This window comes from Rutidosis leptorrhynchoides, chromosome 3 (genome assembly GCF_046630445.1).
Source record: "Rutidosis leptorrhynchoides isolate AG116_Rl617_1_P2 chromosome 3, CSIRO_AGI_Rlap_v1, whole genome shotgun sequence".
NCBI classification, from domain to species: Eukaryota; Viridiplantae; Streptophyta; class Magnoliopsida; order Asterales; family Asteraceae; genus Rutidosis; species Rutidosis leptorrhynchoides.
The window spans coordinates 687,987,772-687,996,634 of NC_092335.1; positions in this window are offsets into that span (position 1 = coordinate 687,987,772).

The following is an 8,863-nucleotide window of genomic DNA, read 5'->3' on the forward strand; positions in this document are numbered from 1 at the left end:
ACGAAATCGGTTTTAAATGATTCATATAAACTTTCTGGATCGTCAATTCATTCCAAAACATCAAGAATTTATCAAATTTTAGGATGAACAACTTCTTTGACTTTTTGAGACAAATCTTTGATTTCAAAAATTGGTAATCGTTTGAAAGGTTTGAAAGTTATGATTTTGCAAATAGTTTGAATATGTAAATCCTAACCTATCTTCATTTATCAATTTTGAGAACTCAATCAAATTCGTGGGTTTAGAAATTTTAACCAAGAACAGGGACGAAGTGCTTTGTTCTTCAAATAGGAATTCAGTTTTTGTTGTATCTGCTCGAATTTCAGTTAGTGGGGTATTATATAGAGGTTAACAGAGGTCCATAAACTCAATCAAACTTTATTATCGTTGTTTGCTAGCAAAAATGATTTGACAAAATTATTCCCTCAGTACGCATAAAAGAATAAAAAAAATAAAAAATGATTAAGACTCCTAACCAAATTTGGATGTTAATGTAATCTACTGGAATCAATCGTACCAATTAACAGACAAATTAAACAGTTTGGAGAATGACAGGGATTTGAACTCGTTCATATCTGTGTCTAAATGTTTAAATACAATAACCGTATTTATGAGTATACATCTATATATTTATAACTCTATATTTTGTATTTATCTATATAATAGTAATTGTATTTTATTATATATCTGATCTTATATATCTGTATATATATATATGTAAATATGTATATATATCATATTAACTTTTGTAATATTACTTAACAACATAACTTCATTATTAATTTTAAGAATATCATTTATTTTTAATAAAAATACTAATATTGATAATAATAATAATAATAATAATAATAATAATAATAATAATAATAATAATAATAATAATAATAATAATAATAATAATAATAAGAGTAATAATAAGTCTCAATAATATTAATTTTAGTGAATTTGATAATAATTGTATTACTAATGATATTTATAATAATAATAATAATAATTTTATTAATATTGATAATAATAATTATATATATATCAATCTCATGTATATGTTTAACATAATATTATTAATAATATTTAACAATAATAGTGATAAGCATAATAATAAGAATTACATTTTTAAAGATAATAATAACCAACATTTTATTTAAATCATAATTAATTTCTACTACTTACATTTATAATTATATATATAGATTTATACATATATTTAGTTATTTACAAGTAATTGTTCGTGAATCGTCAGGCTTGGTCAAAGGGTAACTAGTTATCCGAATACAGATTTCAAACTTTCTAGACTCAACATTAAGTTTTTTTTTTTATCGTGTCGGAAACATATAGAGTTTAAGGTTTAAATTTGGTCGGAAATTTCCGGGTCGTTACAGTACCCACCCGTTAAAGAAATTTCGTCCCCGAAATTTGATAGAGGTCGTCATAGATAACAATAGGAATGTTTTCATGACGAACATGAGGTAATAATGGAGTTTTATCAGTATTGAGAGATATAGATAAAACGATTCGATCATGTGAAGCGTACAAGTGAAGCTATCACAAAAGAGTGAAATGAGTAAATAAATATTTTCGTTTCAACCGATGACGTAATTACTATTGATTTCCGGAATTTAAGGGATTTAAAGAAAATCTTACGTAATAATATTTGGATTCTTCGGCGATCAGGATCTTCTTTGATTTAATATGGCAATCTGTTTCGATTTCTCTGTCAGATATTTCACTATAAATCTACCCCTTCGTTTCCTTATTTTCCACAACTCACATCTTCTACTCTTTCTCCCTCTACTCATTCCTTAATATGCTCCATCCGATCCTGATTCTTGATATACTCTTAATCTTCACATCTGTCATCCTTCTCTTTCATCTACCACCAGAAGAATCTATTTACTTCTATTATACTCTTGGGTTAATTGTGTTTCTAATTCTCCCGTGTCTTTATATTGCTATATGCATTGATATACACGGTTTGTAATTTCTGAGTGGTTGTTGGGTTTTATATCTTCCCTTATACTTCGATGTTCCTGCTTCTGTCTTCTATAATCATTGTCATCCACAGTTAATGTTCTTCCCTATTTGCTGCGATTTTTTACTACAATTTTTATTTCGGAGCTTCATTCTTTTTCTTTTCCTCCTTTTTAACTAAGCATCTCTTGTAATGGTCCGGAATTCACACCTATGCATTTTGGAATGAACATTGTTAATGCTCTAAGATAGAAATGGTAATGGAACAAATTTTGATTTGTCAAATTACCAGAATATCCTGGAAAAGACCGAATCATTAAGAAATATTTTCTTGATATCTTTAGGAATTGAATATAATGTAAGAGTCGTGTAACATGATACATGATGATGGTACTGTGAATCATCACATTTCATTAGAAATTCAACATGACTTACTGTAATATAATAACGTTGACAAAGTGTCATTATATTATACTAATTCATGTATCAGTTCCCAACACTACTTCAAAACATTCGTATTTTAAACTCGGAGGTTTCAGATTTTAGAAACTAACACAGTTTCTTTTATATTGTAATGCAGATATTACGGAGAGATAAATGATCCCAGATAAGAATAGTTTTGAAAATATCTCCAGAAATATGGAGAATTTGTATAACAGAAGATTTGAAGATATCTTATAATATCTAAGATAAGATGATGATGAAGAATATCAGCTGGAAAGGTTTAGAATAAGGAGTAGCGTTCTTACTAACGGTTTCAGCAGGCACTGAATCATTTGAATTCTTTGAAAGCAGGTTCAGTCCTTGTATTTGTTCTTTGTTTCCTTCACGGTTAACTCAATCCATTTTTCAGTACCAAATTTTCTATCGAGCGTTCCTAACACTCCCTTCTTTATCATCAAACTTTTGGCCATTTAGGACATCTACAATTTTACTGTTTCCTCTGCATTTAATGCAGCCATATCTGAATCGTCGGTTATCAATCCAAGGTGTTTTCGGGCGAATTGTGTTTTTAGATGATTAAACGCTTATGATAGTATGGTGGAATATAAAAGGTTTTCCGATAACGACGGCGCAAGGACAAGGTGTATATATCGAGGTTATAATAAGACTGGTCTTACTGAGAAGTCGAAGTTAATTTGCTGGAGCTGTGACAAAATTGGCTAATTTGGAAAGGGATTGTAAAGTTATTTTGGGTAATAATAACACTAAAGGAATTAACACTGCTACGTTGACTCAGTTTCCGAGAGTTTTTAGGTGCATAACTATATGCAAAAATCTTTTCTTCCGTAGATGAAGTGCGATTAGTTCAATTTCTCGATTGAGGGATTTTCAAAAATCATGAAAGATTTAAACGCAAATTGTAACTGTCGAGGTATAAATGAGATTTAAGATGAAATCAAGTGGCAAACTTGAAGAATTGTTTAGTTTCATATGTTATAATCAATATTTTAATTCATTTTAATTGTCCAAAGTTTGCAGTCCAATAGTCCAGTTGTCCACTAGTCCAATATATTCATATATAATTTAATATATAATATTCGAATTAATTAATACGTATCGTGACCCGTGTACCGGTCTCAGTATTGATCACAACTCAAACCATATATATATTTTGAAATCAACCTCAACCCTGTATAGCCAACTCCAACATTCACATATAGAGTGTCTATGGTTGTTCCGAAATATGTATATAGATGGGTCGATATGATAGATCGAAACCTTGTATACGTGTCCCGTTATTTAAAGTGCGTAAAATAAATAACAGAACTTAAATGACAATAAATTAAATTGCGTTAAAATGTAATACGGAATTAGCAGTTAGCTGGGAACAGTTAACTAGGAACAGTTAGCGTGGATTCCTAACAGAATTTCTCATAATTAATTTGTTTGTTTCTAACACTTTTTATTTTGTCCAATGTTTTCTTCATTATGCCACTTGTTGGATTCTGATAGATAAAAATCCAAATATGAAATTTGAATAAAAATGGTTATTCGGTGGTGAACAGATACGAATATCGGTGGTTGTAAGTAGAATAGCAAATGACCGTTGAATCAGATTCGAAGAATATACACTGTAACTTATTAATGTGAGATCTAAATATTCCTCGGGTACTACCTACCCGTTAAAATATTTTCATCATTAACAGTTTGTACGAAAGAATTTTTAATTACAATCTTTATGAAAATATACTTGTATATATATTTTCTTCAGATGTAATCATGGATCTAATGAGTCAATAAGATATTAAATTTTTTTGATTTATCGTTAATACTTGATTACATGATCTCTAAAACATTAAATATTACATAATTACCATGTCGAACGAAGATAAATGAGATAGAACGATAAGTAAAGCGAAGATCATACTCGAAGTACAGATAGTGATATTGAGGTGTGTGATGTTAATATCCGAGGTACAAATTGTGATGTTGAGGTTTACGACGCGGTTGTGGTTGAGGGTGATATGGGTACTGTCGGTGTTGATGATGGTGGTACGGATTATGCTGCTGGTGCTGCTGCTGGTGTTTGTAACCTTCGCACCATATTCTCCAAAGCCGTCACGCGAGCGCGAAGTTCGTTAACCTCTGCTAGTACACCGGGATGATTGGTGGTTGGAGTGAGCGAATGAACAAGATCTGAAATATGGGATAGTATATAATCGTGACGAGATACTCTAGAAATGAGAGAGAAAATGGTTTCTCGAACAGGTTCGCCGGTAAGTGCTTCAGGTTCATCGCCAAGAGGGCAATTTGGTGGATGGAAGGGATCACCCTCTTCATGTCTCCAGTGACTTAGTATATTACGAACCCACCCCCAATTCATCCAGAATAGATGATGGGAGATTGGTTGATCCATTCCGGTGACGCTGCCTTCGGAGCTTGAATGAAAATCCATATCGGTATAGCTGTCATAATCTGAGGAATTCGAACTAGATGCGGAATCCATCTTGTATAATCGGAAAAAAATGAATTTTTGGTATGAAATAGATTATAGAAGTTAGATTTGGTACTCTTCAATACATACTTTACATATGTATATATAATACCAAAATCCCGTAAATTACGGAGAATCTTTGAAAACATGTCAACTAAAGTCCAAAGTAACAGATATGCTAAGATATGAATTTTGTCTATACACTATCGATGCACTAAATGCAGTAAGACGTGTCTAGACTTATGAATGATAAGCAGGCAATTCCCTAAGGATGATAAGCAAATAATTTACGACTAGAAATGATAAGCAAAACTTTTGACATGCAGGCACGGTCGAAGTCCAGACTCATTAATGTATCCTAACAGCTACTAGTTAGACATACTAATACAAGACCTGGTTCACTAAGACCACCGCTCTGATACCACCTGTGAGGACCCGTCCTTATCCACCTGGACAAAGTCATCAATATTTGGTCCCATAGCGTTGATCGACTCCAAGTAATGTCCTTAACATGAGCTAATGCACAGCGGAAGACTTAATTCGTACCTGAGAATAACATGCTTTAAAACGTCAACATAAAGTTGGTGAGATATATAGGTTTGATGCTAGCAGCGTTATAACTATGGACCACAAGATTTCATATACATACATAATACACTCGCAAGTGTATGGAAAAGTCGTTGAGCACTTGGTAACCATACTTAACATTTAAATCACAGCAGCATATTCTTAAATAAACCCTACACCGTACCAAGTGTAGTAACGAAACGAAGTACTGTGCAACCGTTTAAAACTGGTCGTCCAGCCCGGTTGGGGTTGTCAGGCCCGATAGATCTATCAACAGGATTCGCGTTTACGCTCCTCACGTAAATATTAGCTACCAAGTATAAAGAAATATGCCATGGTACAACTCAACGTAGAATTTATTTTTGATCACTTGTGTCCATTACGTAAATCATTTATAAAAAAACAGCGCATGTATTCTCAGCCAAAAATATTTAGAGTTTAAAAGGGACTATATACTCACCTAATGTATTTTGTAGTAAAAATACATATAACATCATTGAACACGTATAAAGTTGGCATCGGATTCACGAACCTATATCATTTGTTTCCTTATTAATACACATAATCGTAATTGAACTATATATATATATATATATATATATATATATATATATATATATATATAAAGTTATTAGTTATATCATTTTTATATCAAAATATATATATATTTAATATATTTATAAATTTTGTTATGTTATATGCATATTAAATATAAATGTATCGTTTGTTTGTTAAAATATAGTAACTATAATAATACCCAAATGATATTTGTAATGGTAAAATAATAATAATGATAATACTAGTAGTTTTTGATAAAATGAATAATTTATGGAAATAATAATTTTTGATATTAGTACTTAACAATCAATAATAATTATAACATTTTTATTACTAACAATTTTAATAATAATAATAATCCTAAATATTAATACTTTGTTAGTAATAATGATTTTAATAACAATTCAATTAGTATAAACATAATAATAATAATAATAATTATACCTTTGTATCATTAAAAAGAATTAAACTGCCAGAGACGGGACTCGAACCCGCGACCTCCCGGAAACCCACTAAGTCCCTAACCATTCAGGCTGTTGCCTGTTATCCATTTTTATACTATATTTGAAAATATATAACACGTATATTATTCCTCCTTTCTCCTTCATCCTTAATACATCGACCAGAAAAGTCCCAGACTCAAAAATAAATTAATCAACGATTTGGTTTTTATAATAAATCAGTACTCTTATTGAAATAAGTGAATTGATTAAAACAGATAAACGAAATAAAAAAAAAATATAAACGAATGGCAGTAGCTGTATCTTCGAAGAACCCTACATGAACTCAAGATCCAAATTCGAATTTAAGGATGTTTTAAACAAAACTCATAACACGAAATCGGTTTTAAATGATTCATATAAACTTTCTGGATCGTCAATTCATTCCAAAACATCAAGAATTTATCAAATTTTAGGATGAACAACTTCTTTGACTTTTTGAGACAAATCTTTGATTTCAAAAATTGGTAATCGTTTGAAAGGTTTGAAAGTTATGATTTTGCAAATAGTTTGAATATGTAAATCCTAACCTATCTTCATTTATCAATTTTGAGAACTCAATCAAATTCGTGGGTTTAGAAATTTTAACCAAGAACAGGGACGAAGTGCTTTGTTCTTCAAATAGGAATTCAGTTTTTGTTGTATCTGCTCGAATTTCAGTTAGTGGGGTATTATATAGAGGTTAACAGAGGTCCATAAACTCAATCAAACTTTATTATCGTTGTTTGCTAGCAAAAATGATTTGACAAAATTATTCCCTCAGTACGCATAAAAGAATAAAAAAAATAAAAAATGATTAAGACTCCTAACCAAATTTGGATGTTAATGTAATCTACTGGAATCAATCGTACCAATTAACAGACAAATTAAACAGTTTGGAGAATGACAGGGATTTGAACTCGTTCATATCTGTGTCTAAATGTTTAAATACAATAACCGTATTTATGAGTATACATCTATATATTTATAACTCTATATTTTGTATTTATCTATATAATAGTAATTGTATTTTATTATATATCTGATCTTATATATCTGTATATATATATATGTAAATATGTATATATATCATATTAACTTTTGTAATATTACTTAACAACATAACTTCATTATTAATTTTAAGAATATCATTTATTTTTAATAAAAATACTAATATTGATAATAATAATAATAATAATAATAATAATAATAATAATAATAATAATAAGAGTAATAATAAGTCTCAATAATATTAATTTTAGCGAATTTGATAATAATTGTATTACTAATGATATTTATAATAATAATAATAATAATTTTATTAATATTGATAATAATAATTATATATATATCAATCTCATGTATATGTTTAACATAATATTATTAATAATATTTAACAATAATAGTGATAAGCATAATAATAAGAATTACATTTTTAAAGATAATAATAACCAACATTTTATTTAAATCATAATTAATTTCTACTACTTACATTTATAATTATATATATAGATTTATACATATATTTAGTTATTTACAAGTAATTGTTCGTGAATCGTCAGGCTTGGTCAAAGGGTAACTAGTTATCCGAATACAGATTTCAAACTTTCTAGACTCAACATTAAGTTTTTTTTTTTTTTATCGTGTCGGAAACATATAGAGTTTAAGGTTTAAATTTGGTCGGAAATTTCCGGGTCGTTACACACCCAGTCTACGAATCAATACTCCGAGCATTGGAAAAGTTGAAGGAAGCAACAAAAACTGTAAACGACCTTAACCGTTGAAGGTATGATAATAAAGAATGGATGGTTAAAAAAAAACTCTCAATAGAAAATTTAGTACCGAAAAATGGATTATGCGAAACTATGAAGGAAGTCGTGGACAAATCACAAAGACTAAACTTGCCTTCAAAGAATCCAAATGATTCAAGGCCTGCTGAAGTCTTTAGCGAATATCTTGCTCCTTACTCTAAACCCTTGTGGACAATATTCTTCATCATCCTCTGATCTTAGATATTCCAAGATATCATCGTATCTTTTATTATAAATATCCTTCATATTTCTGAAGATATTTTTATAACTATTCTTATCTGAAATCATTAATCTCTTCGTGCTATCAGTGTTACATCATATAGAAACTGTTAGTTTCTATATTCTGTAAACTTTCGAGCTTGAAATATGAATGTCATTGAAGTAATGTTGGAAATTGATGCATGAGTTAGTATAATATAATGACACTTGATCAACGTGATTATATTACAGTAATTCATGCTGAGTTTCTAATGAAACGTGATGATTCACAGTACCATCATCATGTGCCATGTTACACGACTCTGACATTCTACCCAATCTCC